This window comes from Cibotium barometz, chromosome 35 (assembly GCF_041138505.1).
Source record: "Cibotium barometz isolate CiBa-2024 chromosome 35, ASM4113850v1, whole genome shotgun sequence".
Classification (NCBI taxonomy): domain Eukaryota; kingdom Viridiplantae; phylum Streptophyta; class Polypodiopsida; order Cyatheales; family Cibotiaceae; genus Cibotium; species Cibotium barometz.
This window is the reverse complement of record NC_141080.1, coordinates 21054760-21068669: the sequence shown is the minus strand read 5'-3', so window position 1 is coordinate 21068669 and position 13910 is coordinate 21054760.

Genomic DNA, 13910 nt, shown 5'->3' with positions numbered 1-13910 from the left:
GGAGAAGAAATTGACTGGTGAGGAGAGAGAGACGGATAACTCTGCAATTATAATTCTATTATAGCTCGAACCCTCCGGGTGGTCCTATTATTATATACATGTAACAAGTGGGAGGGTTTTCATTTAAGGGACTTAGATACCCTGCTCCCAAACTGCTAAGTCGATGACAGATTTGCCTCCATATAGAATTTTTAAAATATATGAGAAATTCCTACGGAATTGTAGCTTGCAGGCAATTAAAGCAATTGCACTTCAAGACGACAGCGCTCTATTTCACCAATTGCATGCAATGTGTTGGTTATTGTGCCATTTTATATCGTCAAAGGTGAGGTTGAAAAGAAAAAGAGTGCAGCGCGAGATAACTGGTGCACATTGCAGTGTGTGGCTGTTGACCCACCAATCGAACCTCCTTGTGTCGAATCCGAGAGAGAGAGAGAGAGAGAGGAGGCGATGGTTGAGAGTCATTACAAAAGCATTATTCACATAATTCACATCAACCTTAGTCCGACTGATTTAATAGTCTCTATCTTAGTCTCATTAATTAATTAATTTTAGTTTTTCCTTAGTCCGACTGATTTAATAGTCTCTATCTCAATTTTAGTTTTTCCTTAGTCCGACTGATTTAATAGTCTCTATCTTAGTCTGCGCAAGAGTAGATTAAAGGTCTTAAGCTCAAGATGTAAACGTGTTTACTAAGAAATGAAAAATTAAGAATTTATCTGCAGCAATGATTGATACAAGCGTGCCCACCTATTAGGCAAGAAAAGCCCGTTTGAAGAAGGGATTAGCATTGAGGGGGCAAACAGAGAAAGAGTCCTCTCCATAAGGCCAGGGGGAAGGTCCTTCCCAAGATATGAGTTGAGGCACTTGCAAGATTTGTGACTTTACAGAGAATTTAAGTGCATTGCATTGTTACAGTAAAAAAAAATTCAATATTTGTCAAATTATTTTGTCAACTTTCAATGTATTATTTTAACAAATCTTTTTTTTAAACAAAAGATTCTTCAATTAGTTAAAGAAAAAACAATCACAAAGGGCTAAGTACAACCACGAGAAGGGCTAAATACAAACTCGTCTCATATGAGGGCGGGAGACAAGTGATCATAGGGGGAAGAGATGCTTCTCCTCCGGGGGCTGGCCGCTCTGTGAGGAGAAAGGCTATCTCATACAAGGGGAGGGGGAGGGCGACCACACAGGTGGTTTGTAATGCTAAATGGGGTCACCGTTTCTATTTGTGAGGAAAGGGCTAGGCCTCCAAAGTCTCAAGAAGGCTTCTTGCCGCTTCCGCATGCAGTCAGAACCTCCCTCTCCACCGACCGCAGAGGGTGTGAATGATATCAAGCCATATACTCATAATGTTTTTAGCCGACGGAGTGTGGGTGCCCTCGATGGCTTCGTTGCATCTAGCACGCCAAATGTGCCAGGATGCGATGCTACTGCAATATTTTAACAAATCTTTCCATAGCGTGTGAGGGTGGTTAATGTCAACTTAATAAAAACAAACATGCAGGTAACTTTTGCCTTGAAAACTTTTACAATATAAGTTACCTTTAATAATTGCAAAAAAAATAGTATTCATTGTTTAAAACATCACTAACATTAATTGTTAGTGTTCATTGTTTAAAACATCACTAACATTAATTGTTCTTGTTGAAATTTGGGTTTAAATTTTATTATTTGGATCTACATTTCGTCCTTGGGGGAAGGTTAGAGTACTCTATACATTTTCAGGGAAGGCTAGAGCACTCTGTACATTTGTATATGCAAGAGTCCTCTATTTTATATGGTTTTGACTCAGAGGTTAGTGATGTGAGAGAGATCTCTTAATGCAGTATGTGTGTGTGTGTGTGTGTGGATGATAGATATATGTATGCATGTATATATACATACATGTATGTGTATGTATGTGTATGTATATATGTATGTATGTACATATACATATACATATTATATATGTATATATATATATATATATACATATATATACACATGTATATATGTATATATGTGTATACATATACATATATGTGTATACATACATATGTGTGTATACATACATATATACATGCATGTATGCATGTATATATGTATGTATATATACATATAATATATATGTACATGTGTGTGCATGTATACATACATACATACATATGCATATACATGTATACATGCATATGCATATGTATGTTTACATGCATGCATGCATACATACACATACATGTGATATATATATATATATGTATGTATGTATGTATGTATGTATGTATGTATGTGTGTAGGATCATTCAACTTTTCTGCATAAGGATTGTTCTAGTTAGACACAGAGAGGAGCTGATAGAATAGCTAAGTGTTAGGACCTTATGATATGAGGCTCCCAGCGAGTCACTCTATCATTTGTGTGATTTTTCTTTCACCATAGATAAAGGGAGGGGAAAGGACCCTTAGATGCCCGGACCTTAATGCGCATGACCTTGTCAATCATGTTGAGATTTTAATATGGCAAGCAAAGTGGTGGAGAAAGAGATCCACTGAGAGGTTGTTACTTGTTTACGAGCACAACGTTACCTTCAGAGACCAAAGGAGCGTTATGTGGCAAAAGAAGGAGATTAAGAACTTTACCACTTGGGTTGTCGAGGTTTCCTTTGGACTTAGGCTAATAATGAGGTGAGGCACTTTCTCCCTCTTTAGGAGGTTTTTTTCCTTGAGTGTATGGTGTGTAACCTTTTCATGTCACTTCACTCATTCTCATCAATCTACTTTGAGTGTTGTGCTTCCATCTTTCTTGCTACATCTATGTGTATGTGACTACATTGATATCCAATCTAGCATGGAGGTATTACTTATTGAGAAATAACGTTCGTTGGTTTACTGATGTGATAAGAGCTTGGAATGCAGCTTTACTCAACCTTAGTTAAACACATGAAGTATAGAAGATGGGTTGAAACTTTGTATGAATGACTTTGAGATTAAATATAGACTAGGGAAAGAAAATATAGCCATAGATATTCTAAGTAGGAAATCTTTTGTTGCTGCTATCTCTATGCCATCCAACTCAATTCTTGACCAAACTAGATAACAGGAGACCAAATTTTCAGACCTATTCTCTACAAACTTTAGCAAGGATAAGAAATACCTAAGATAGAAGGCTTCATCTTAGAAAAAGGAAGTCTCTATTTTAACAAAAGATTGTGTGTATCCAATACTACAAGTTGGAAGATAGATTCTCTCATGATGGTCCTATGGTAGCTCATTTAGAATACCACAAAACTTAGGAAGAGTTTATCTTTACTTGGCATGAAAAAGGATGTTTTGAATTATGTAAAGAGATATTTGGTTTATAAAGTCAAAACAAAAAGAATTAGGCATTAGGGAAAGTTGGAACTCATTTTGGGACCCTGTAGGATAGTCCACGTCACCCTATTTTTTGTGTCCCAAAAATTAGAAAAAAGAAGGCTTTTTTATCCTTTTGTGTATTTTTGTAGAGAGAGATAATCAACACGATGGTCTAGACATTCTTAAATGCTCAAGAATATACCGTCGTTCTATGGGTGCATAATAAATATCGAAGGAATAAAGGCACAATATGTATCTATAAGTAAACGAGCTCTCATTAATGCACTTTTTGAGCGTAATTATTTTCTCTTTGGCGAAGGATTTCCCTTTAAGTGACTTTTCCCTCCCATTGTAGACATTCAATTGCATTTCTTGTGAGCTTAGGCTATTGCGAGCTCATCATTGTGCTACATTGTGACTTAATTGCATCACGTTGATATGGGAGAGAAGAGGAAGCCATATCAAATAATTGAAGAAGAACATGCATCTTTGAAGAATAGAAATCAGCCCCAGCTTTCAATCAATGGAAGAGAGATGGAAGAGATGAGAGCTTCAGGCTCAAAGCATATAGACATATGGTGTGATGGATCTATGTATCCAAATAATTCTCTAACCTCAAGCACACTCTCATTCTCAAATCCAACATCATTGATTAGATATGTTGGTGATGGTCACTAAGGACTTCTTGGCGATTGCAATGCACTAAGCCAATCGAATAGAGTTCTAAAAGACTTGAATTCTGCAGAGCACAATTGGAGCATAGTCATTTGCAACAAATATACACCTCTCTTCAAGAAATAAGTTCACAGCTTTTGTGCAAAATAGAGTGTCAATCTAAAACAATATAGGAGCTTGACAATAAATTACATGTTGCACGTGTAAAAGCAATACGCATTGGCATGAGAGCAAGAAAAAGGAATCTGAGGAACATAGAGGAACTTAATCCAAGTGGTAGGGAGTCAAGAAAAGAATACAAGCTGCAAGGTAATAAACTTCTACATTTCTATGATGCTACATTTAGTGCATGTAACTTGTAAATTTTTAACAAGTCGAAGAGAACAATATTTGGTGGCTTGGGTCATTTGAGGTATGAATTTATTCTTTTTATTTTTGGTTTCATGAACTTTGTCAAATATCACTTTCAATTTTATCATGTAGGTTGTGACGGAGGACCATGATACCCTCCATTGGGTGTTCCATAATATAAACATGCCTAACATAATTAGGAGGCAAAATGAAGGAGAAAGGGTTCATGTAGAAGATATAGGTATTTTCAATGTGGATTGTTATATGGCAGGTATGGCTTGTATTAAGAGAATGGCACAAAAAGCATTCCCAAACAATTCTTTTGAACAGGAAGAATTTAATAACAATTCTTTTGCTTTTATATTTCAGGAGACTTTCCCTGCTTATACTGCATGGAACATGAAAGCACAATGGATAAAAGAAATTGGTCACGGGCCCCTAACAGGCATGAGAAAGATCCAGACAATTCTTTTGCTTTTATATTTCAGGAGACTTGAAAACACTCAAGTAGTGCATGTATAATATTTCAAAGGCTGGAAATGTAAAGTGCCCCTGCCTATACTGCATGGAACATGCAAGTACGGTGGGCATTAGAAAAATCCAAACTTTTGACTTGTGCTAGATATTCCTATTGCAAGAGTACATATCTACACATTGCACGCACTGTGTAGGATAATTGAGAAACTCGTATTCCTGTACATTGGATTTGCTTGGAAGCTCTTGCCTATACGCAGGAGAAAAAGGGCTATCAGAGCCTTGGAAAAAGTTCTATCTGACATTGGCTTGCATGGGGGAAACGTTAAGATAATAATCAATGAAAAGCGGTAAAGAAAGAGTGTTCAAGTACCATCAAAGCGATCAATTGGTGGAGTGAAAGCAAGGCGCTTTCTTTCCAACAATAGACAAAATGTAAGAACAAGGAGGAGGAGCACTTTAGTGTTATATGAGAAGTGGAAGGAATTGCATAATGTAGTAAAGGATCATGGGGATGATGGAATTGCAAGAATGAAGAAGGCAAATGTGTGGAAATCCATAGATAAGATCTTCCATTTCTGCGAGAAGAAACGTTGGGACAAGAATGACATCTTCGAAGCCAACGTCGAGAAATTTCGAAAATCGATGAAAGATGCATGGAGTGAATTAAACATCACGCATTATATGGTAGAATTCATTTCATTCATTCAACAAGGACTTGTTTCATTCATCACGCATTATAAGGTAAGAACTCATTTCATTCATAATTGTCTTTCTATAACACATAATATACAACCATCTACCATGGTTTGTGAAAGAGTATGGAACTCCATCAATATGGTCAACACAGGGAATGGAGAATTCTCACTATCAAGTAAGAAACACATACTTTCGCCACACCAGACATGCAAGAGGGAAAGTGAGAGCAAACAGTCTACATGAAGTATTCCAATGATTTTACCGGAGGATTCTATTGAAATTATGAATTAAAAGTGAATTGGAGCGCATGAGGCCTTACAGAGCACATCGAGCAGCACAAAAAGAAAAAAGGCAACAAGTATATAGAGGGTCAAATGCTGCACAAAAACACTCAGTGGTGATCACAGAAAGTGTGCGTTGGTAGACCGCACAGAAATTTTGTACGTTAGAATAGTAAGAGGAAGTATGTAGCCTTTTGGTATTTGGACGGAGATAATACTAAGGAAGTTCATCATCATAATTTTCCGTTTCTATAACATGATTCTATTAACAAGACATAATTATTATAAAAGACCATAACAACGCGACACGGGGTAGTCCTATGTTGAAAGAGAACCCATATTACGTTGTTGTGGTTGCTCACAAAAATTGTGTTTACCACATGATGATACGAAAAATCATGATTAGTACCTCATGTTTGCATTCACTTTTACAACTAAAGAAGTTGATTATCATTTTTTCCTTATCTATAACATGATGCTATTAACAAGATATGTTTATTACAAAAGATCACAACAATGTTATAGGGGGTAATTCTATGTTGAAAAATGAATCGTATCGCGTTGTTATTGTCACTCACAAAAATTGTGTTTAGTGCATGATAATACGAAAAAATCATGTTTAGTACCTCATGTTAGAATTCACTTTTATAACTAAGGAAGTTGATCACATTTTTCCCTTGCCTATAACAATGTGCTATTGACAAGAGATGTTGATTACAAAACTATTTTGTGGTTGTGGAGGAGGAAGATGAAATTGTTGCTGAGACACCTGAAGTCAGGCTGTTTGACTTTATCTACAAAGTCAAACAACACCATTGCTAGCCAAAGATTTTTAAAATGTTCAACGTCGAGTTTGTTCTTGCAGACGTGCTGAGGTCCCTTGATTCCCAGCTTGCTACTACTGAGCACCTTGAGTTCACAAATGTTACTTATGCTGCTGCTGGTCAAGTGGAGTTTGAAGGTGTTCCGTTTGTTAATTCCCTTGACCTGAAGTGGACCAAGGAAGTCGTATAAAGGTTAGATGCCTTCTTAGCAGGTTGTCATCCATTGCTCTTCGAGGAGTGGAAATGCCCACTCCGCAAAAGAAAATGTAGCTTTGTTCGCTTTTATGAGATCGTCTACCTCCATCTGCAACTAGATGAGAACTCCGAGGATTCACCTGGACCTAAAGGTAAAGGTTGGTCTTCTCTAAGATGGAGCTCAGGAAGCTCTGAAAGTAGAGGATGATATTGATTGGAAGGAGGAGAGGAGGGAGGCCTAGAATGTGGACATCGAGGCTCTTTGCTGTGACACCATCATTCTTGTCAAGTAGGACACATGCCAACATGCGGAAGAGGATGTTGGGAATGTGCCCTTCTCAATTTTACCCTCGTTTCCAATTGAAGGCACACATTATGTCCTCTTCATAGACATATAGTCTCTATTCAATTTGTGGCAGGACTACTACCTTGCCCCATCATCGCTCAGCATCCGACAAAGATGAAGTGTTTGTCGAGCATGGAGATGACAAATACCTCCAAATAGATGGAAAACTTGAGGAAAGGGAGTTCTTGTCTGTGGTAGATACCCTTTGTCAAATGTTTCAAGATGCGGCCATTTACGAGCCCACTCTTCCCTCCAAAGAGGAGTTTAGGGCTACCCAGGAGAGGCTTAACATTTCCCGTTATGAGAATGGATGTTGCAACATTGAGTTGTGCAGTTGATAGTATAACTGTCAATCTATGGAAACCAGACATTGTTGTTGGTGATGAAAATTAGAAGGTACGAATTGCTAGTAGCTCTATTGATTAACGATTCAGTTTGGCAAGTTCTAGTCTTTTCTAAATTTTATCTTCCAATTGTATGTGGAGTCGGATCTATTTATCCTTCATGCCTCTGGAGCTTGTCATGCGGTAGGACTAGGAAAGGACTCGTTGGGTAATTACCTGAAGTCCCTTAGATATCCCCAGGTGCTGGTCTACCATTCAAGGTTCTCGAAGGAGAACGTTACTTCTATGCTTAATGTATTGAAGGTTCTTTCAAGGTATCTAGGGGGATATCCAATGAGGTGGAATGTAGACAAAAATTTTCTTTTGGATAAGGAATTTTCCATGCGGACCTTTGGACAGGGCCCTGGACACCTTTTTTTAAGAGGTAATTATTATTTAGCCTATGTAGCCTATGCACTGGCGTGTGGTTTGAAGGATCCGAGGATGCTTCCCCCCCCTCAGGGAAAACAAGAGCTTCTCCATTTCGGACAACCCGTTTTCAGGAGCGCTCCCTCAACCAACTACAAAAGATCCCCCTCCCCCCACTGTAGAAGAGCTCACCACTGTTGAAGAGTTGCCTTCCTCCTCAAAAAAGAGAACGCTTGATGTATAAATGCGATCATAATAAATCCTGTCTTCCTTTGTAATTTTTACTTTTCTTAAATTTTCAATGTGTTGTACTCAAGGTCTCACTTTACTTTTTCTTTTTCTTACATTGAGATATTTATGCAATCACATTTAGCGTATCTCTTTCAATTTGTGATAAATCATAATTGAAATATCACTATATACGCATAAAAAGTTTGTTACAAACTCTCCATCGAGGAGGAGTGATGAGAACATTATGTAAAACAACTATGACCTTGAATTACGAACAGTTATAGATAGCCATTTGAGGAGGGTAGCACAACAGCCACAATGCTCATCAATTTACTTTGAGTGTTGGGCTTCCATCTTTCTTGCTACATCTATGTGTATGTGACTACATTGATATCCAATCTAGCATGGAGGTATTACTTATTGAGAAATAACGTTCAGTTGGTTTACTGATGATAAGAGCTTGGAATGCATCTTTACTGAACCTTAGTTAAGTTGGTTTACTGATGATAAGAGCTCTTATCATCAGTTGGTTTACTGATGATAAGAGCTTGGAATGCATCTTTACTGAACCTTAGTTAAACACATGAAGTATAGAAGATGGGTTGAAACTTTGTATGAATATGACTTTGAGATTAAATATAGACTAGGGAAATAAAATAAAGCCATAGATATTCTAAGTAGGAAATCTTTTGTTGCTGCTACCTCTATGCATATCCAACTCAATTCTTGACCAAACCAGATAACAGGAGACCAAATTTTCAGACCTATTCTCTAGAAAATTTAGCAAGGATAATAAATACCTAAGATAGAAGGCTTCATCTTAGAAAAAGGAAGTCTCTATTTGAACAAAAGATTGTGTGTATCCAATACTTCAGGACTTGGAAGATAGATTCTCTCATGATGGTCCTATGGTAGCTCATCTAGAATACCACAAAACTTAGGAAGAGTTTATTTGTACTTGGCATGAAAAAGGATATTTTGAATTATGTAAAGAGATATATCACTTTCAATTTGAGGTATGAATTTATTCTTTTTATTTTTGGTTTCATGAACTTTGGCATTAAAGAAATATCACTTTCAATTTTATCATGTAGGTTGTGACAGAGGACCATGATACCCTCCATTGGGTGTTCCATAATACAAACATACGTAACATAATTAGGAGGCAAAATGAAGGAGAAACACTTCATGTAGAAGATATAGGAATTTTCATTGTGGAATGTTATATGGTAGGTATGGCTTGTATTAAGAGAATGGCACAAAAAGCATTCCCAAACAGTTCTTCTGAACAGGAAGCATTCAATAACAATTCTTTTGCTTTTATATTTCAGGAGACTTGAAAACACTCAAGTGCATGTATAATATTTCAAAGGCTGAAAATATAAACTGCGCCTGCTTATACTGCATGGAACATGCAAGTACTATGGACAAAAGAAACTAGTCACTCACGGGCCCCTAACAGGCATGAGAAAGATCCAAACAATTCGATAGCCTCAAGGGCTGCAATGAATTTTCTCAAGGATCTGCATCCCAAACAAAATAATAATATAAATACAATGTCCATAAGATAACCAAAAAATTGATTTGTCTTTATTGCATGTACTCACAACATAACGTTAGCATGAGTGCCACTGGTGGAGTTGACCAAGTAACATTTCCTAGTTGTTGTCGGCAGGTGGTACATCACCAAACTCTAATGGGATCTACAAGTAGCAAAAGGATGGAATGAGAATTATATATAAGAATAACGAAGCGAAACCATGAACAATAGGAATGAAAGAAATTAAGCAACTTACTCCTTGTGGTATGAAAAGAACACAATTTGCTTCAGATCGATGATGCATGTGTAGAACCACTCTCGCAGACATCGATCATGCTGGTGACCTAGGATGCAAGAAGCTGAGACTAGATATTCACCATATACACCGATGATTGGTGATTTGATGGAAGTCTTGAAATGATGAGACTGTAAACACAAACCGAACATGAAATTGAAGAAAATTACAATGGACCTCATAAGCAAAAACATACATTAGAATGCCACCAACCTGAGAATGAGGGACCTTAAATCGTCGTTGACCTCCCTGCCCGAGTCAGATAGAAGTAGTCGACATCGGCACCAACAATGAAAAAGTAGTCGACATTGCAAATCAAGTCCTGAACTTTGAAGTACGGCCTCAGATATATTTGAGGGCCTACTAGTTTGTTGCAGGAAGCTCGGAAGACAATTCTTGCTTATCCCTTCGTTCTCGATCTCTTCTTACTTGCACTCTTCTCCTTTTAGCTCTAGCCCTCCTCTCCCCCTCCAGCTGTCAGGGGTCTCTTCTACCTACTCCTACGCCTGCTCAGCCGCATTCTCTTCATCTCCTCCTTCTCGATGTTTGGTTGTCCCAGGGTTTTAGCCCTCCTCGTTGAGAGTGAGTGTCTCGATATTGTGGGTGATTGGCACCTCCTCGACCCTGACCCTTTGCCTCTGTAAGATTCCTCCCCCAGCCCCCCAAGATGTCCAATTTCTCCCCCTGTAATCAATCCCCTTTTCAGAATAATAACAGATCTTGTTTCTATCTGTTTTGACCTAGAGAAAGAAAATATTCTAGAGAGAGGTAATTCAGTTTTTAGATATCTTTGGATGAAAAAATATCCCTTCTTATTAAAAGGTTTTCCCCTGAAATAGAAATTCAAAAAGAACTTTCCAATGTGCAATTGGAATAAATTGAAAATAGGTAAAAAGGACCTTAGCATGAGGGTCTAGATTTTTTGAAAATTTTGGATTAAGGTTCTTATGGACCAATCAAATTAACCCAAATGTAAGGAGGAGATAAATGGAAGAATAAAAGAAAAACCGCATGATCCAAACTTGAATTGGTTGCTATTGCTAAAAACCCAATGCACATCACTGAGACAGATTGTTGATTTGCTGTTGGTTTTTGGAGGAATATAGACTGGCCCTAGCAATTTCGCAGTTGTGGAGGAGGAAGATGAAATTGTTGCTAAGACATCTAAAGTTAGGCTGTTTGACTTTATCTACAAAGTCAAACAGCACCATCGCCAAGCCAAATATTTTTAAAATGTTCAATGCCTAGTTTGTTCTTGCAGACGTGCTGAGGTCCCTTGATTCCCAGCTTGCTACTGAGCACCTTGAGTTCACAAATGTTACTTTTGCTGGTTAAGTGGAGTTTGAAGGTGTTCCGTTTGTTAGTTCCCTTGACCTGAAGCAGACCAAGGAAGTCGTATAAAAGGTTAGACACCTTCTTAGCAGGTTGCCGTGTCCATTGCTCTTTGCGAGGAGTGGAAATGCCCGCTCCGCAGAGCAAAAGAAAATGTAACTTTGTTAGCTTTTATGAGGGATTCATTGTCTACCTCCATCTGCAACTAGATGAGAACTCCAAGGATTCTCCTGGACCTCAAGGTGAGGGTGGTCTTCTCTAAGATGGAGCTCAGGAAGCTCCGAAAATAGAGGATGATATTGATTGGGAGGAGGAGAGGAGGGAGGCCTAGAATGTGGAGATCGAGGTTCTTCGGTGTGACACCATCATTCTTGTCGAGTAGGACACATGACAACTTGCGAAAGAGGACGTTGGGAATGTGCCCTTGTCAATTTTACCCTCGTTTCCAATTGAAGGCAGGCATTATGTCCTCTTGATAAACATACAGGCTCTATTCAATTTGTGACAGGACTACTACCTTACCATCATTGCTTAACATTTGACAAAGATGAAGAGTTTGTCGAGCATGGAGATGATAAATACCTTCAAATAAATAGAAAACTTGAGGAAAGGGAGTTCTTGTCTGGGGCAGATACCCTTTATCAAATGTTTCAAGATGCGACCACTTACGAGTCCACTCTGCCCTCCGAAGATGAGTTTAGGGCTATCCAGGAGAGGCTGAACACATTCCCCGTATGAGAATGGATGTTGCAACGTTGAGTTGTGCAGTTGATAGTATAAGTGTTAATCTATGGAAACCAGACATTGTTGTTGGTGATGAAAATCAGAAGGTATGCATTGCTAGTAGCTCTATTGATTTATAGTGATTTATTTGGAAAGTTCTAATCATTTCTAAATTTTATCTTCCAATTGTATGTGGAGTCAGATCCGTTTATCCTTCATGCCTCTAGAGCTCATCATGCGGCAAGACTAGGAAAGGACTCCTTGCTGGGCAATTACCTAAAGTCCCTCAGATATCCTCAGCAGGTGCTGGTCTACCATTCAAGGTTCTCGAAGGAGAATGTTACTTCTGTGCTTAATGTATTGAAGGTTCTTTTAAGGCATCTAGGGGGATATCCAATGAGGTGGAACGTAGACAAAACTTTTCTTTTGGATAAGGAATTTTCTATGCGGACCTTTGGACAGGGCCCCGGACACCGTTTTTTAAGAGGTAATTATTATTTAGCCTATGCAACCTATGCATTGGCGTGTGGGTTGAAGGATCCTAGGATGGTTCCCCCCTAAGGAAAACAAAAGTTTCTCCATTTTCGACAACCCATTTTAGGAGTGCTCCCTCAACCAACTACAGAAGACCCCCTCGCCCCAATGTAGAAGAGCACGCTCCCCCCACTATTGAAGAGTTGCGTTCCTCCTCAGAAAAGAGAACGCTTGATGTATAAATGCGATCATAATAAATCCTGTCTTCCTTTGTAATTTTTACTTTTCTTAAATTTTCAATGTGTTGTACTCAAGGTCTCACTTTACTTTGTGTTTTTCTTACATTGAGATATTTATGCAATCACATTTAGCATATCTCTTTCAATTTGCAACAATAAATCATAATTGAAATATCACTATATATGCATAAAAAGTTTGTTACAAACTCTCCATCGAGGAGGAGTGATGAGAACATTGTGTAAAATAACTATGACCTTGAATTATTAACAGTTACAGATAGCCATTTGAGTAGGGCAGCACAATAGCCACAATGCTTCACTCTTTTGTGACAACAGCGAACCATCTCACCATGGAGCAACATTCTTCAAAAAATTAACACATATAGCTTGAACTTGACACCTTAGTCCATATCTCTTCTTGCATTAAAAAAGTATGGTTAATTTTTGCCAAATTCTTTGTTGAATACAGTTCAAATGACAAAATAATTATGGACACAAAATAGCCACAATAACGCGATGTGGGTCAAAAGTCCACATAGAATGTCCCATATCGCGTTATTGTGGTCATTTACCGAAACATAAGATTTTGCATTGAAACATCTTCATTCAAAAGTAAGACATGGCAAACATAGTTTTAATGGTGTGATGAGGCGCTACTATAAAGTGCATTTTCCTTGACCCCTAAAACGACCAATGAGCTAGTATCGCATTGTTGTGGTTGTTTAGCTCTTGAAGTGTATGTTCCAATTTGTTTGAACATCATTCCACAACAACGCGATATGACATAGAACCCAACTCCTAACGACCAATATCGTGTTGTTGTTATCTTCTTTGTTTTTAAACTGTGTCTTGCAATTTTGTCTCGTTGCCCTCCTCAGCCTTCTAGTAATTGTTTTGAAATGCACTCAAAGTCAAAACACTGCAAAATAATAATAATCAAGGTCACTTACATGTTAGTGTCACTTGTTTATCTTGTAGGTCTTTACAATATATGCATTTCTCACATCTCGATGACACCTATATAGTAAAGAAAATTATTTTAGAAATCATCTCGATGACACCTATACAGTAAAGAAAATTATTTTAGGATTTTGAGAGTATTGGATTATTTACCTGCTTGTTGTCTACTCTAAAACAAAAGTCAGA